The sequence below is a fragment of the Triturus cristatus genome, chromosome 3_1, assembly GCF_964204655.1.
Source record: "Triturus cristatus chromosome 3_1, aTriCri1.1, whole genome shotgun sequence".
NCBI classification, from domain to species: domain Eukaryota; kingdom Metazoa; phylum Chordata; class Amphibia; order Caudata; family Salamandridae; genus Triturus; species Triturus cristatus.
The window spans coordinates 1,112,162,580-1,112,177,490 of NC_140583.1; positions in this window are offsets into that span (position 1 = coordinate 1,112,162,580).

A 14,911-nucleotide genomic window follows, 5' to 3' on the forward strand; every position below is an offset into this window, starting at 1 on the left:
TTAAAAGTAGTATTTTTCTTTGGACTATTGTTATATGTTTCCACCCCTTAATTTACTTTCCCATAGCTTTATTCCCACCCGCATTTCACATTATGTTCAATACAAGTTTATACCTTTTATTCAAAATTGTTGCTTGTTCGGGTCAATAGCTTTCCTTCCCAGGCATCTTCGTCCAATGTGGCCTTGGCTGTGTTTCAAGTGTGCCATCATGGTTTCTGGCAAGTATCTATGCGCATGCGCATGGATCAAGTGGGGTAGGGATTTCAGTCACCCTCCGAGGCCCAAATATGAGCTAATAATAAAGTCAGAAAAAGACACGTTAGAATGCGACAATAAATGATTTCTCTGTATACCACTTATCTCTACTCTATCCCCATTTACTTATTTTAATCTTTTCGCATTAGTGCTTAGTAGAACTTATAGGTTTAGTTTATGCAGTAGCCATATGCATTGCCATGTGAGTTTCAAGCGGCCATTTTTAAAGCTATTGCGCAGCTGCAAGTTTTCCCACCAAGCGAAAGAGGACGTCATACTACGTAGATGCAGTAGACGCATGAGCAGAGACTTTCCCGCGTTTTTGGCAGCCATTTTTAGACACTTGGGTTACTTGTTAGTAATACACATAGGCAAGCGTCCCCTGGATATAATATAATGAATGTAATGCAATATTAGTATTACAAGACTTGTTGGTTACGTTGTTACATGTTATTTGAGAGGATTGCATACAAGCAAGTTTCTCAAATACGAAACATTGCTCCATCAATCCCGTCTCTGATGGCATTTAATGCCATCACTAATTTCTACTAAATCAGATGCCAACTTTAGCACATCTCAATTTCTTCTTCAACCCTTTCATTTCTTTCTTTCTCCTTTTTGCATTGTAATCCTCTCATTCATTTGTAAAAGTCTCTTTTTAATTTTTCTAGTCGTATTGCTTCGAATTTTCTTTTCTTTCCTCTTTCATTCATTTCATATTAATTTCTCCCTTTGCAGCATTTGTGCCAAAACATTATTGTTAATACTAATAGTGTTATTCCCATTATGGGCAGTATTATGTGACCTAGAATACCATTACCTATGTTGGTGAACCAGCTACCTAAGTTAGAGATGCTATTTGTCAATTTCTTCCATACACTTTCAACTTCCAGTGGTTTCAACTCTTCTTCTAATTTCATAATATTTTTTATGTATCTTCCATTTTCAACACTTTTATTCGGAATATACGTGCAATAATGTTGCATTTTCAATAATTTACAGACTCTATCTAAGTCGATTTTGCATAACCATAGATCTGACCGCAACTAATTCAGTGTTATTCATCAAGAATCCTCCAGCAGTGTCTGTAGATAACCGATCAACTACTGTAGACAACTGACAAATTTTCCATGAATTTAGAAGAACTCCCACTGAAGGTATCAATGCACCAAAAATGTCACCAACAATTTCTGAAAAACTAGCTCTTTTTACACGTGTTAGTTCATTATTGTCTTCATTGCTTCCAGTGATTCTCTTAACATGATAAACTTTAGGGAATACTATTCCAAAATAGCAACTCCCATACCAATGGTCTGGCAGCTTAAAATAGGCTTTATTGCCACACACATACTAGATTCCAGGAAATACTGGATCCATCCCTCCTTTTAGTCCCCATCCCCCAATTACTAAGAAATTATGTTCACATTCACTGGAACCAATAAACACATTGTTATATTCAGTTTTTAACCCATGAAGACAGATTTTTCCCTTCTTGTCAAAATCCAAGGACATAGCAGCATGAGTCTTGCCATTTGCATAATGCTCTTCCTCCTCAGCCCATTTAGGTGTCTGAGGTTTAGGTTCAGCAGCTCTCCTTTGAAAATCCTGTCTCCTCACCTCAACTAAATTCAAAAATATTTTCTCTTCTTCATGCAATTTACAAGTTAAATTGGGCTTATGTGCTTCAGCTATATCTATTGCTTTCATTGTTTGAAAATATTCACCCATAAATTGTGAGTCCCTCGTACTAAGGACAGGGTTTATTCTCTTTCGCATAGGACCCTCAGAAAAATCACATCCACATTAGAATAGTAATACTGCAATTTCCCTTTTCTATAAAACAAGCTTGCTAAAACACTGCACGATATACCATATGTCAATGGTAAATGATGATATGTTACTCCGTCTGCTACAGATGCGGGTAATTTCATACACACATAGCAATCACTAACTTCCATGGTCTCTACATATTGTACTAATAGGTTTGTAAAAACATTTAAGTCTGGATCATTTTTATTCACAGTGTGATGCAAATCTAACTCATCTGGTGCTTCTAATTCTACTTTGTCTCCTTTAATGGTATCTACCCTTTCATGTGTATTAGTGCTATTTTGTACATTTGTAACCATCAAATAAGGAGTGGCCACGGTTAGTACTAACCATATAATGAGTACTAAAAATATACTACCTATACACATTATACAACATTTCTTTACACAATTCGGATTTCCAGCTGCTCTTTTGTCAGTCATTTTATCAAGCGGGATAAGAAGATTTCTCTTCTTTGTTTTAGTAATTTAAATTTTCTGACAGAATATAAAAAGGGAAATATTCTCTTTCAAGTTGGTCTCACTTCTTCATCAATTGGTTCTGCATTTAAGCTTTCATCATCTTCTCCAATTATTTCCAAATTCTCGAAATCTTCAAGAATAACGTATGTCCATTCGGGACCTTTGAATTTATTATTTACGAGTTTCAGTCTTGGACTTCTTCGTATTTCAGTTGACTGTCCAGATCGACTGGATACTTCGTCTGCTTGCTCTGGTTCCTCTGTTATGGGTCTAAACCGGTATTTCACTCGTTTAATAACACTTGGCCAATTATCGCCTCTTCTGATTCTTTTAACTTGCACTGCACTTTCTTCAAGTGTTCTTTTATTTTCACTAAGTTGTGGCACAACTTGATTATTTTCGGTGTCCAAATTCCTCTTTACCTGACCTTATTCAGGGCTTATTATTTTGATGTCACCTGCCTGGATGCGTTCTTCTTCCCCAATCTGACCCTGTTCAGGTTCAGTTTTGATTTTCTTTTCTTCTTCTTTTACCTGAACTCGTTTGACTTTTCCTGTCTGGTCCTGCTCAGGTATTTCTGATTCTTGATTTTCTTCTGCCTGAACATGTTCTCTAGGACCTATCTGTCCCTCCTCAGACTCTGGGGCTGTGACTTCGACTTCGTCCGTCTGAGGAATAGCTCTTTCCTTATCTGGTCCTGCTCAGGTGAGCGCGTCCTTCTGTTCCTACCTGGTCCTCACTCTTTTCCTGAATTTTGAATGCTTCATCAATCAATTGAATTATTTCATTATTAAAATGAGACCCTCGGTCTGATTCAATATTTACTGGAAAACCGAAGCGCGGTATAAGCTCTCTTAATAGGAGTTTGGCGTCTGTCAAGCTGTCATTTCTTCTGGTGGGGTATGCCTCCACCCACTTTGAAAATAGACAAACAATGACAAGTACATATTTCAATCCTTGACAAACAGGCAACAGAATTAAATCAATTTGAAGTCTTATAAAGGGACCTTCAGCTTTTCCAATTTTCCCCATACAGACTATGTTTTTTTTGCCGGGATTGATTTGTTGACATATCAAGCATCTTTGACAAAGACTCTCTGCTATGTTCCTGAACCTTGGATTACACCAATCTCATTTGAAGAGTCTAATCATTGCATCTGTGATTATGTGGGTGTCTCCATGATACATCCTAGCCATGGTTGCGAGCATACAGTCTGGCAATACAGATCTGTCATCTAAGTAAAACCCATACACCATCTTCTGCCCTTCTCTGAAAACCAGTTTTCTCCCACTCTTCTCTTTCCTTTGTCTCTGCTTCATCTTGGAGTTCACTTGATTCTCTCCATGTTTGAATTCCTGACAACAGCATAAGTTGGCAGCTGATTCCACAATTTTCAACTTTCCTGTTTACTGCCATTTGAAATTTTGCGCAGTGTTGAGCAACCTGGTCAGCATATCGATTGCCTGCAGTCACACGGTCATTTCCTGAATTATGTGCGGCACATTTGACCACTGTGGTAATTGTATTGCTTCAAGCAATTCTTTCACAAAATTCCCATTTTTAATGGGAGACCCTGAAGAGGTCAGGAAGTCTTGCTGCATCCAGAGTTGGCCAAAGTCATGCACAACCCCGTAACCATACTGATTATCAGTGTAAATGGTTACTTTCCAATTTATCCCATTTTTGCAGACTTTGATTAGAGCTATCAATTCGGCTACTTGTGCAGACTTGACTCCTGGTAAATAGGATGCCTCGACTATTCCAGCCAATGTACATACGGCATAAGTAGCACTCAACCCTCCCTTCTCATGGCGTATACATGAGCCATCTACAAAAAACTTGTGCTCAGCATCTTTCAAAGGCTCATCCTGTATGTCTGGATGAGGTTTAGTACTGAGTTCTGTTACATCAAGACATTCGTGTTCAGCTTCATCTTTCACTTACTCATTGTATGGATCTGGCAACAAGGTAGCTGGGTTAAGAACAGTACATCTAAACATGGTCACATTTTCTGCTCCTAATATGATCCTCTCATACTTTGTTAAACTGCTCGGAGTGAGATACTGAGTTTGAGTTCTTGTTAAAAGAATCTCAACTGCATGAGGGTCGTATACCTTAACAGGGTGTCCCATCACAATTGACTCACTTTGTTCTATTCTTACACACGTAAAAGCCACAGCTTTTAGGCATCCTGGCAATGCAGATGCTACAGGATCTAAGGTAGCAGAAAAATATGCCCCAGGACGTCGCATTAGACCATGTCTCTGGGTTAAGACTGAGAGGGCACAGTTAACTCTCTCACAACAGAATAATGCAAATTCTTTCAAATAATCTGGCATACCTAGAGCAGGTGCTTCACATAAACAATTTCGTAATTTTACAAAAGATTGCATGCTCAGATCATCCCACTCTACTGGGTCCTTTGCTCGTTTCTTTGTCATTTGTATCAAGGGTTTTGCCAGTAGAGAAAACCCCACAATCCATTGCCTGCAATATCCCACAACACCAAGAAACATTCTTATTTATTTTTGTGACTGTTGTAGTTTAATTTGCTTTATTATTTTTATTCTCTCAGTGGTCACTCTTCTTAATCCTCATTCTATTTGGTGTCCCAAATACTTTACTTTGTTTCTGCAGAATTGTAATTTTTCAGGGGACACTTTATGTACACCTTTTGCTAGATAGTTCAATAGGGCAATGGAATCAGTTACACAGTCACTTCTTGTTTTAAACGTGACCAGTAGGTCATCAATATATTGCACTAGATCGGACTCTCGAGGTAGTACAAATGTCTCAAGGCATTTCTTCAAAATTTGGTTAAAGATCAAAAGACTTTCTGTGTACCCTTGAGGAACGCGATTCCAAACATAAATAAGATCCTCAAATTTAAAATAAAATAAAAACTGACTATCGGGATGCAGTGGGATGGAGAAAAAAGAAGGCATAAATCAATTACAGTAAACCATCTTGCATTCCATGGTATTTGGTACAAAAGTACTGCAGGGTTGGGTACTATAGGGCAACATGGCACAACAATCTTGTTTATCTTTCTTAAATCTTGAACTACCCTATATTTTACGCTTGGTTTCTTAATGCCAATTATAGGTGAATTACAGGGACTACTCATGATTTCTTTTAAGATGCCCTGTTCGATCATTCAATCAATTTCTGCTGCAACACCAGCCTTTACTTCGGGACTCATCTTGTATTGTCGAGTATTTGGATAGACTGCATCTTCTTTTACAGTCACTTTAACAGGGTCTATGTCTGTCATTAACCCTACTTCTTTCCCGGAAAAATCCCACACTTCAGGATTTACTGTAATTTTGACCTCATCAGGTAAGTCATCTTTGGTCATCACTGAATATAATTCATCTACCTCTGTTCCTTGTTTGGCTAACATGATTTTATTTATCCCATCTTCATCAGGGGTCTGAATGGCAACACCGTCGGGTGTGCAAAATATGGTGCAATTAATTTTGCAGAACAAGTCCCTTCCTATTACATTTACAGGACTAGAATCGCATACTACAAACTTATGCATCTCTTTAAATTTTCCGATGCACACCTCCTTTGGTTTTATAATAGGGGTTCTAATTTGTTTATTAGAAACGCCCAGTACTTGGATCGCTTCTCCCGAGAGGGGTTGGTTTGGGATGTCTGCTGTTCTCACAGTAGAACGGGTAGCACCAGTGTCCAATAAAAAGGTAATGTAATTTCCTTCTACCTTTCCATTAATGTACGGACCTGACTGATCTACCGGAAGGATGCGCCAAGTACGCACTCCTTTTCCTCCCCTCTCAGGCACCGTCATTGATCTTGATCTCCATAATACGTATCCTGCAAAAGAAACTGTGATGTTACAGAATTTTTCTTACCACTTCCTTCTTGGAATCCGGTGTCCGCACTGTACTTGGCTTGACTCACAAAATTTGGTAAAGGGGCAGGTGGCAATTGACTCTGTAGGTTTACAACCTGCTGCGGTTGACTCATTATCACCTCATTCTGCGTCTGTGGATTTAAATTTAGATTTGGGCCATTATTATGCTGTATGTTTTTACACTCATTTTTCCAATGCCCCAATTTTCCGCACCCATGACAAGGGAACTTTTTTCTTATCCTCTTCTCTGCTCAACCGTCCTTTCGGTTTACCCCCATTATTTTCACCCTGACCTTGCCCCCTTCCTGTATTTCATGCCTGATTCTGTAGCTGGAGTTCTTGCTGTTCTGCTAATTTCACTTGAGCCCACATCACTTTCTCCTCTAAATTCTTTCGTCTATTGTCAATTTCGGCCCCACAGTATTTTCTATATTTTAAGATCTCATCTTGGGGAATTTTCCCTTTTAAGAAAGTGATTACCAGGTTATATTTTTTCATAATCTCTTCTGATGGGGCTCCTGTTTTCTCACTTCTCGGTACTCATCATTAGACCAATCAACTGTAATTTTACATTCAGTCCACAAATCAGCAGGCACCACTATGTCAAAAAGACCATCTAGATCCTTCAACAAAACTTTTGACACTTTCACAAACCTTTCAACTTGCCTGTACCATTCCACTGGTTTTTCTCTCAATTTAGGGAAATCATTTGGAAATGAAAAAATATCCTGTCTGGTCAATGGGACATGTACATAACCTCCTCCTGGAACTTCTCTCATTGGGTACAACCTTTCTGTCTTCTCTGTTTCTTTCATTAAATATTCAGATGTTACCCTATTTGTCTGAGCTTCCTCCTTTTTCTTTGACCACCTAACTTTCCACCTGTCTAAATCTCCCCATTTCTGCAATATTGTCATTAATTGTTTAACCTGCAGGTTTCTTCCTGAAACTTTCTTGTTTTACAAATCCTTATCAGAAAATTCTGCTCTATAAGGTTTTTACAATACTTTGGATCGCCCCATTTCTTTTCCCATTTCAGAGGCTAAATTTACCAATTTTTCATGGAATGCTTTCGTGTTTCGGGTTATGCTTCTGCAAATAAACAGCAATTCTTCCTCACTATAGGTGTTTAACCTATCTAATCCTACATTTACAGCTATCATTTCTTCTAATCCAACTCTTAATTTGAATGTGTCTAATATTTTTGGTGGGGAATTTGGTTTCTCTATTTCCTGTGCCCATCTTTCTATTTCTTCTGGGGTTACTATTGTGGCACTTTTTGATCCGGTGGATGTCTCTATTCATAATTCTTTCGAGCAACCTGGTGTGACTCTTCTGGGTGTGTCATTTATATGCCCTCTTATCGGCAAGTCCATTAATGAAATTAAAGGCTCGCAATCACTAGCTTGGTCATCAACTACTAGCTTCTCTTTTCTTGGCTCAATAATGGGTGTGGTCATGACAGGCGGTTTAGGACAATATGATTTATCCCAATACAATGGGACAACAGGACCTATAGTCACTGGTATAGTCAAAGCTTCGGGATGTGCGTTTAACTGTGTTATCTTCAGTATTAATTCATCTCTATTCTTATTTATTGCTTCTCTTTCCTTTTCCTATAGTACCCTTTCCATTGTTCTCTCATGTACTATTTGTGGCACTAAGGGTGATTCTAGAATCAGAGCACTCGGAGTGGTTCTATTGGGTCTTTCTTGATAAGGCGGAGGATTTTTCATTAAAATATCTTCTAAATAATCATCTCCACAACCTGTTAATGTTAAATGCTTTTTCTTTTCTGTGCACTTTCGTCCTGTCTGTTCCTCAGCCATCAATACGGGATATAACCCTTCTGTTAACATGGCCTGCCTCCACTGTTTCATCTGCTGATCTCGGGTTTCACGTGGAAATTTTGGATAATATCTGCTCAAATTCCTGTCACTACTGAGTCTATGTCGCTCAAATGCTTCAGCCTCCCATTCTTCTACTGCTTCATACGGAGTTAATCTGGGTCTTGGTTCTAACTCATTCATTCTGGTGCGTAAATTATATAAAGTTCTTCCATTAAATGTTCCGTACTCTGGGAATGCCAGTATTTCATCATCCTTTGTATATTCTACCCAATTTTCTAACCACACACAAGTATGATAACCCCTCATATAAGATGCAGAGGTTTTCAGAGGAGGAATGAGAATTCCTTCTCTAGTTTTAATGGGTTTATCCTTTTTAAAATAATTCTTAATTTTCTGCATAAATGACATTTTTCTTTTCTCTCCATACATTTTACGTGATCTTCCTTTTATGTACTGTTCGTGGGCAAAGCCTAAATATCTTCTGTCTGGGCGAGTCCCTATCAAAGTAGGTTTGTGTCTCCACATGCAAGTCCCACTATCAATTGTTTTTATTTTCAACTAATCAAATGTTTGCTTTTACTTTATCAATTTACCAATGCCAGCTCGGCTTCTTATTCTTCTCACCAATCAGGTTCTGTTTTTCTATGTCGTTTAGCCAATACTTGCAGGCTGTCTATGATGACAGAATCACTCCTCACTACTGACCCCTCCTTTACAATTTCTCACGACAGTCAACCAATCCCAGCACGGCCCTCTGTGACGTCAGTGGAGCACCCGCAACTGACCCCTCCTTTACTACGTAATACGAAAACGTATTTCTTTCATGAATTTACATGCAATTTTCATTAATCAACAACACAGAAACATTCGCTACTGTGTCTGATCCTCCAAATTCAAAGAATAGTCAACCTTTTACTGCGAGCAAACCTTTTCTGCTTACTCTTCACACACTACGAGTAAAACACTTCCGCGTACTCTTCATACACTACGAGCAAAACCTTTCCGCTTACTCTTCATACAAGCATCAGAGAACCTGCTACTCCTTCAGTATTACCCTTTCTAGGTGATATAAGACCAAACTTTCACCAGCGAACTCCTTTGCTACCAATTACTCTCACTTTTATACAAAAGAAATATAATCCCTAAATCAGTGCTTCTAGTCCTTTCAGCACTTTCCTGATCCAGACAAGTAACCTCACTGCAGTATGGTTTCCCTTCGCCACCCACTATTCAATATTCCCAGGAATTTCCAGACGACATGAAACAATACGTAACAATTAACGAATAGCGGTTGTTAGTGCATAAATCAAATAATTCAATCCACAATATTTTCTACTAACTAACTAGAACCTGACCATGCCTCTGCTACCAAGCAATACTGATAGAGCACGGGTCACCAGCTCAGGTTACACACACATATACCTAATACTCACCTGGGCCATAACATTCACACAGATAAGCCAGTAAACCCCGCTGTTATCAATTTTGAGTTTCACCTGTAATTTGATTTTCACCTTTACTAAGTCTTACCAATTTGATCTCCTTAATAATTTCTTTACTCAATGAATCAGGTTGCTGAGATAGTTTAAGGTAGAACATGACATTTTAACTTAAGCTTCAAATAACCACAAACTCAAAAAGTTTAAAATTTTTATCTAAATCAATAATTTTGGGAGTCAGAATCAAATACAGTTGAGCACCTTCTCTCAAGAGGCACAATAAAAGCCAAAATATAGCAAAGTCATAATAACAAAATCAATGAAGACAGTACCTGGGAAAGGGAGGAAGAGAGAAAGCAGGTACAAATACAAGTTTCACAGAATTATATTTACCTAAGGTGATAGATGAACCCAACTCCTTAAAGATGGGCCAGATAGAATCTCCCAGGACAGGATGGAGACAGAGGATCGTGCAGATTTGGATCTGGGAAGGTGACCTCTTCTAAGTGCAACTCCAGCGTCGCACCCCTCTCAGGCACTACTCTCCTCGAATGTCCCTCTTCTGAAACTTCCCTTCTAGATGATTTAGTTTATCGATCAGTATCTTGCTTTCTTGAGCAGAGTCTCTGGCAGCAGCAAGGTCTGAGACAGCGTCTCGGACAGAATCTGTAGCAGCATACGTGTTGGGTTGGTGATGAGTCGGAATGACGGATCTGGCAAGTATGACAGGTCTGACAATGTCTCTAGCTAACTTACCTCAATTATACTATTCTGTATTCGTGTACCACCCCCAAAAGTTGCAATATTCGTGTTTTCCCCAATTCTGATTGGTCAGGGTGAGGAGGTGAGCTCATCACACCATATTAAAAGTAATATTTTTTCTTTTCTTTGGACTATTGTTCTGTTTCCGCCCCTTAATTTACTTTCCCATAGCTTTATTCCCACCCACATTTCACATTTTGAGCAATACAAGTTTATACATTTTATTCAAAATTGTTGCTTGTTCGGGTCAATAGTTTTCCTTCCCAGGCATCTTCGTCCAATGTGGCTTTGGCTGTGTTTCAAGTGTGCCATCATGGTTCCCGGCAAGTCTCTATGTGCATGCGCGCAGATCAAGTGGGGTAGAGATTTCAGTCACCCTCCGAGGCCCAAATATGAACTAATAATAAAGTCAGAAAAAGACACGTTAGAATGCGACAATAAATGATTTCACTGTATACCACTTATCTCTACTCTATCCCCATTTACTTATTTTGATATTTTCGCGTTAGTGCTTAGTAGAACTTATAGGTTTAGTTTATGCAATAGCATGTGCATTACCATGTGAGTTTCAAGCGGCCATTTTTAAAGCTGTTGCGCAGCTGCAAGTTTTCCCACCAAGCGAAAGAGGACGTCATACTACGTAGATGCAGTAGATGCATGCGCAGTGACTTTCCCGTGTTTTCGGTGGCCATTTTTAGACACTTGGGTTACTTGTTAGTAATACACATAGGCAAGCGTCCCATGGATATATTATAATTAATGTAATGCAATATTAGTATTACAAGACTTGTTGGTTACGTTGTTACATGTTATATGAGAGGATTGCATATAAGCAAGTTTCTCAAATACGAAACCTTGCTCCATCACAACCGACCTCAAGAACTACTGACCCATTTCCCTGCTCCCGTTCCCATCGAACGTCATTGAGAAAGCCATCAACAGCCAACTCGCCACCTTCATTGAAGAGCTCAACATCCTCGACTCCTCCCAATCCGGCTTCAGAAAAAACCACAGCAAGGAAACCGCCCTCCTCGCCGCAACAGACGACATCCGCTCCCTACTGGACATAGGAGAAACAGTAGCCCTCATCCTCCTCGACCTCTCCGCAGCGTTCGCACAGTCTCTCACCACACCCTAATATGCAGACTCCACGACGCAGGGATCTGGGACAAGGCCCTCGACTGGATCAACTCCTTCCTCTCCAGCAGAACGCAGTGGGTCAGACTCCCCCCTTTCCCCTCGGACCCTACACCCACCACCTGCAGAGTCCCCCATGGGTCCTCCCTCAGACCCACGCTTTTCAACGTCTACATGGCTCCGCTTGCCCCCATTGTCAGAACCTACGGACTCAACATTGTGCCATACACAGACGACACCCAACTCATCCTTTCCTTATCCAATGAACCCAACACTGCCAGACACGACTTTCAAGAAGGCATGGAAGCCGTCACCAAATGGATGATAAACAGCTGTCTACAACTCAACACTGACATAACAGAAGTACTCATCATGGGCCCAAACCCCAACGCCTGGAATGACACATGGTGGCCCCCCGCCCCCAGAAGCCCACCCACCCCCACGGACCATGCACGCAACCTTGGAACCATCCTGGACTCCGAGCTCAAAATGGACTGCCAAATCAACTCCGTCTCATCCTCCTGCTTCCACACCCTCCGCCTCCTACGTAAGACCTTCAAATGGATGCCCCTCGAGCACAGAAAGACCATCACTCACGCCCTCATCACCAGCAGACTCAACTACGGCAACGCCAGAATAAACAAAAACCTCACCCGCAAGCTACAAAACATCCAGAACGCCGCGGCAAGACTGGTCCTCAACCTGCCAAGACACTCCCACATCTCCCAGCACCTGCGCACACTCCACTGGCTCCCCATCGAGGCTAGAATCACCTTCAAGATTCTCACCCACACACACAAGTACCCTCCACGACACCGGACCAGCATACCTGAACAGCTGACTCAAATTCCACACAACCCAAAGGACCCTACGATCAGCCCAGCTCTCCTACGCCGTAGTCTCCCCACCAGAAAGACCAGATTGGGAGGCTGCTCCTTCTCCTTCCTCACGGCCAGAGCCTGAAACGCCCTTCCGCTCCACCTCAAACAGACAACATCGCTCCCCATCTTCGCGAGAAACCGCAAAACCTGGCTCTTTGACAGTCCCCCTCCTTGATGGACTGGAACCTGCTCCCCCCCCCTAGCGCCTTGAGACCCTCACGGGTGAGTAGTCACACTTAACAAACACCTGATTGATTGATTGATTGACTAGGGTTGAGGTGCAAAGTGTGGTGGTGCCCTCTGCAGTGCCTTTAGGTCACAAACCCCCGGCGGTCTTGCTGACGGCATCGGGTTGCTATTTCCCTCTGTGGCAACTTATAAACGCAGTCCCAGAGGCGGTACCCAGAGGTAATTGAAGTCTTTGCTGTCCCTGAGACTCCATGAACAGGAGGCAAGCTCTATCCCAAGCCCTTGGAGATACTCAGCAACAAGTGAAGAAAGTTCAGTCCTGTCCTTTCACTTCCCAAGGCAAAAGCAGCAACTGCAGGCCAACCCAACAAAGCAACAAAACAGTGAAGGGGCAGTACTCCTCCTGGCAGATCTTCCAGCTCTTCTCCTTGGCAGGTTCCTCGATCCAAGTGGGTTCTAAAGTCCTGTAGTCTGGGCCCCAATATTTATACCACATTTGTCTTTGTTCTCTTCTGGCAGAGAGTGTCTTTGCTCAGTCCGAACCAGTTCTATCCTCTGTGGCCCAGCTTCCTGGCAGGAGGTGGCGATAGCATTGTTCAAGGCAGACCAGGCCAATTCAGGTGCAAGGAAATCTCCTCCCACTACTCTAAATTCAGACCAGTTCAATTCAGCCCAGCCCTGACTCATCCAGGAAAGGCAGGACACACCTTGACCCCTTGAGTGGCTGTCTGAAGAGAATGCACATCCCCAGCCCCTGTCACATCAAAGCCAGAGAGTCAATCAACAAACCAACAGAGGCACACAAGATGGCTAAGCAAGAAAATGCCCACTTTCTAAAAGTGGTATTTTCAAACACACAGTAGAAAAATCATCTTTACTAAAAGATTCATTTTTATATTCTGAGTTCAGGCATACTAAACTCAATTTCTCCATCTTGTTCCACTGGGAAAATATACTCGTAAAATGTTACCCAGTACTTCCCACTCTATCTTATGGGACAGATAGCCTTTCAATAGTGAAAAACTGAATGTACTGTATTTCACTACCAGGATATGTCACATACACCAGTACTTGTTCTACCTTTCAAATACTCTTTACCCTGCCCATAGGGTTACCATGGGCCTACCTTAGGAGTGCCTTACATGCAATAAAAGGGAAGGTTAGGGCTTGGGAAGTGGGTGCATTCACCAAGTCGACATGGCAGTAAAAACGCCACACAGACACTGCAGTTGCAGGTCTGAGAACCCTTTGAAAGGCTGCCCATGAAGGTGGCACAATCAAAGCTGCAGGCCCACTAGCAGCATTTGATTTACAGGCCCTGGCACTCTCAGTGCACTTTATTAGGGACTTAAATCTTAAATCAAATATGCCAAACATGGAAACACCAATCCATAATACAATTTACAATAGGAACACTTGCACTTTAACATTGAACAGCAGTGAGAAAGTGTGCAGAGACACTAAACCAGCTAAAACAGAGTCAAAACCAGGAGGTCAGAAAGCAAAAAGACAGGGGAAACACGCTACAAGATGCCAGGTCTAAAACCATTATTTTTTATGGGTGTGTTGCAGTACCAGTGACTGGCCATGTGTGGTGCTAGACTTACTCCAAGGCTGAGCTGGAGTACATTTACTACTAATTGGAGACTTTTGGCTGTAGTGGGCTTAGAAAAGTGGGTTTACTCTTTTGTGGGTGGGTGTTTCCTTCCGTAAAACCCCCTTATCTCTTCATAAACCCCTTTTACTCTGCCTTACAGCCCACCTATTTAGGAATAATTATTTCCCCTTTTTCAGACCGCCCCATGTTTTCTCCCAGTTTTACTAAGAAAACATATGTGTATGTATTCAGAGCTCCCTACACGCGTGGCAGAGACCTGTGCACAGAAAAGATAGCAGCAGCAGAGGAAAAGACCTTCACACAAGAGTTTGTCATGAGCATTTGGTAGTATGTGAGCAGCACTTCTGTAGTCTTAATAAAACTTACAACAAGAATCAGTTTGTGAATAGGCCCAAATTGTTTCTGATCTGATGTCTGAAAAGACTGAATCCAGGGTAAGTTAACGGCATTAAAAAGCAAAAGAAGTACTGGAAGCAACTACAAATCACATTGTTTTATGGTAGACTATGTTACACTTTAATCCTAGTGCCGGGTTTGTGAAAGACAACTCTATGCATTGACAAGTGAGGGTTCCAGGTTGTCCCCAGAATCTTAAAATATGACCCTTA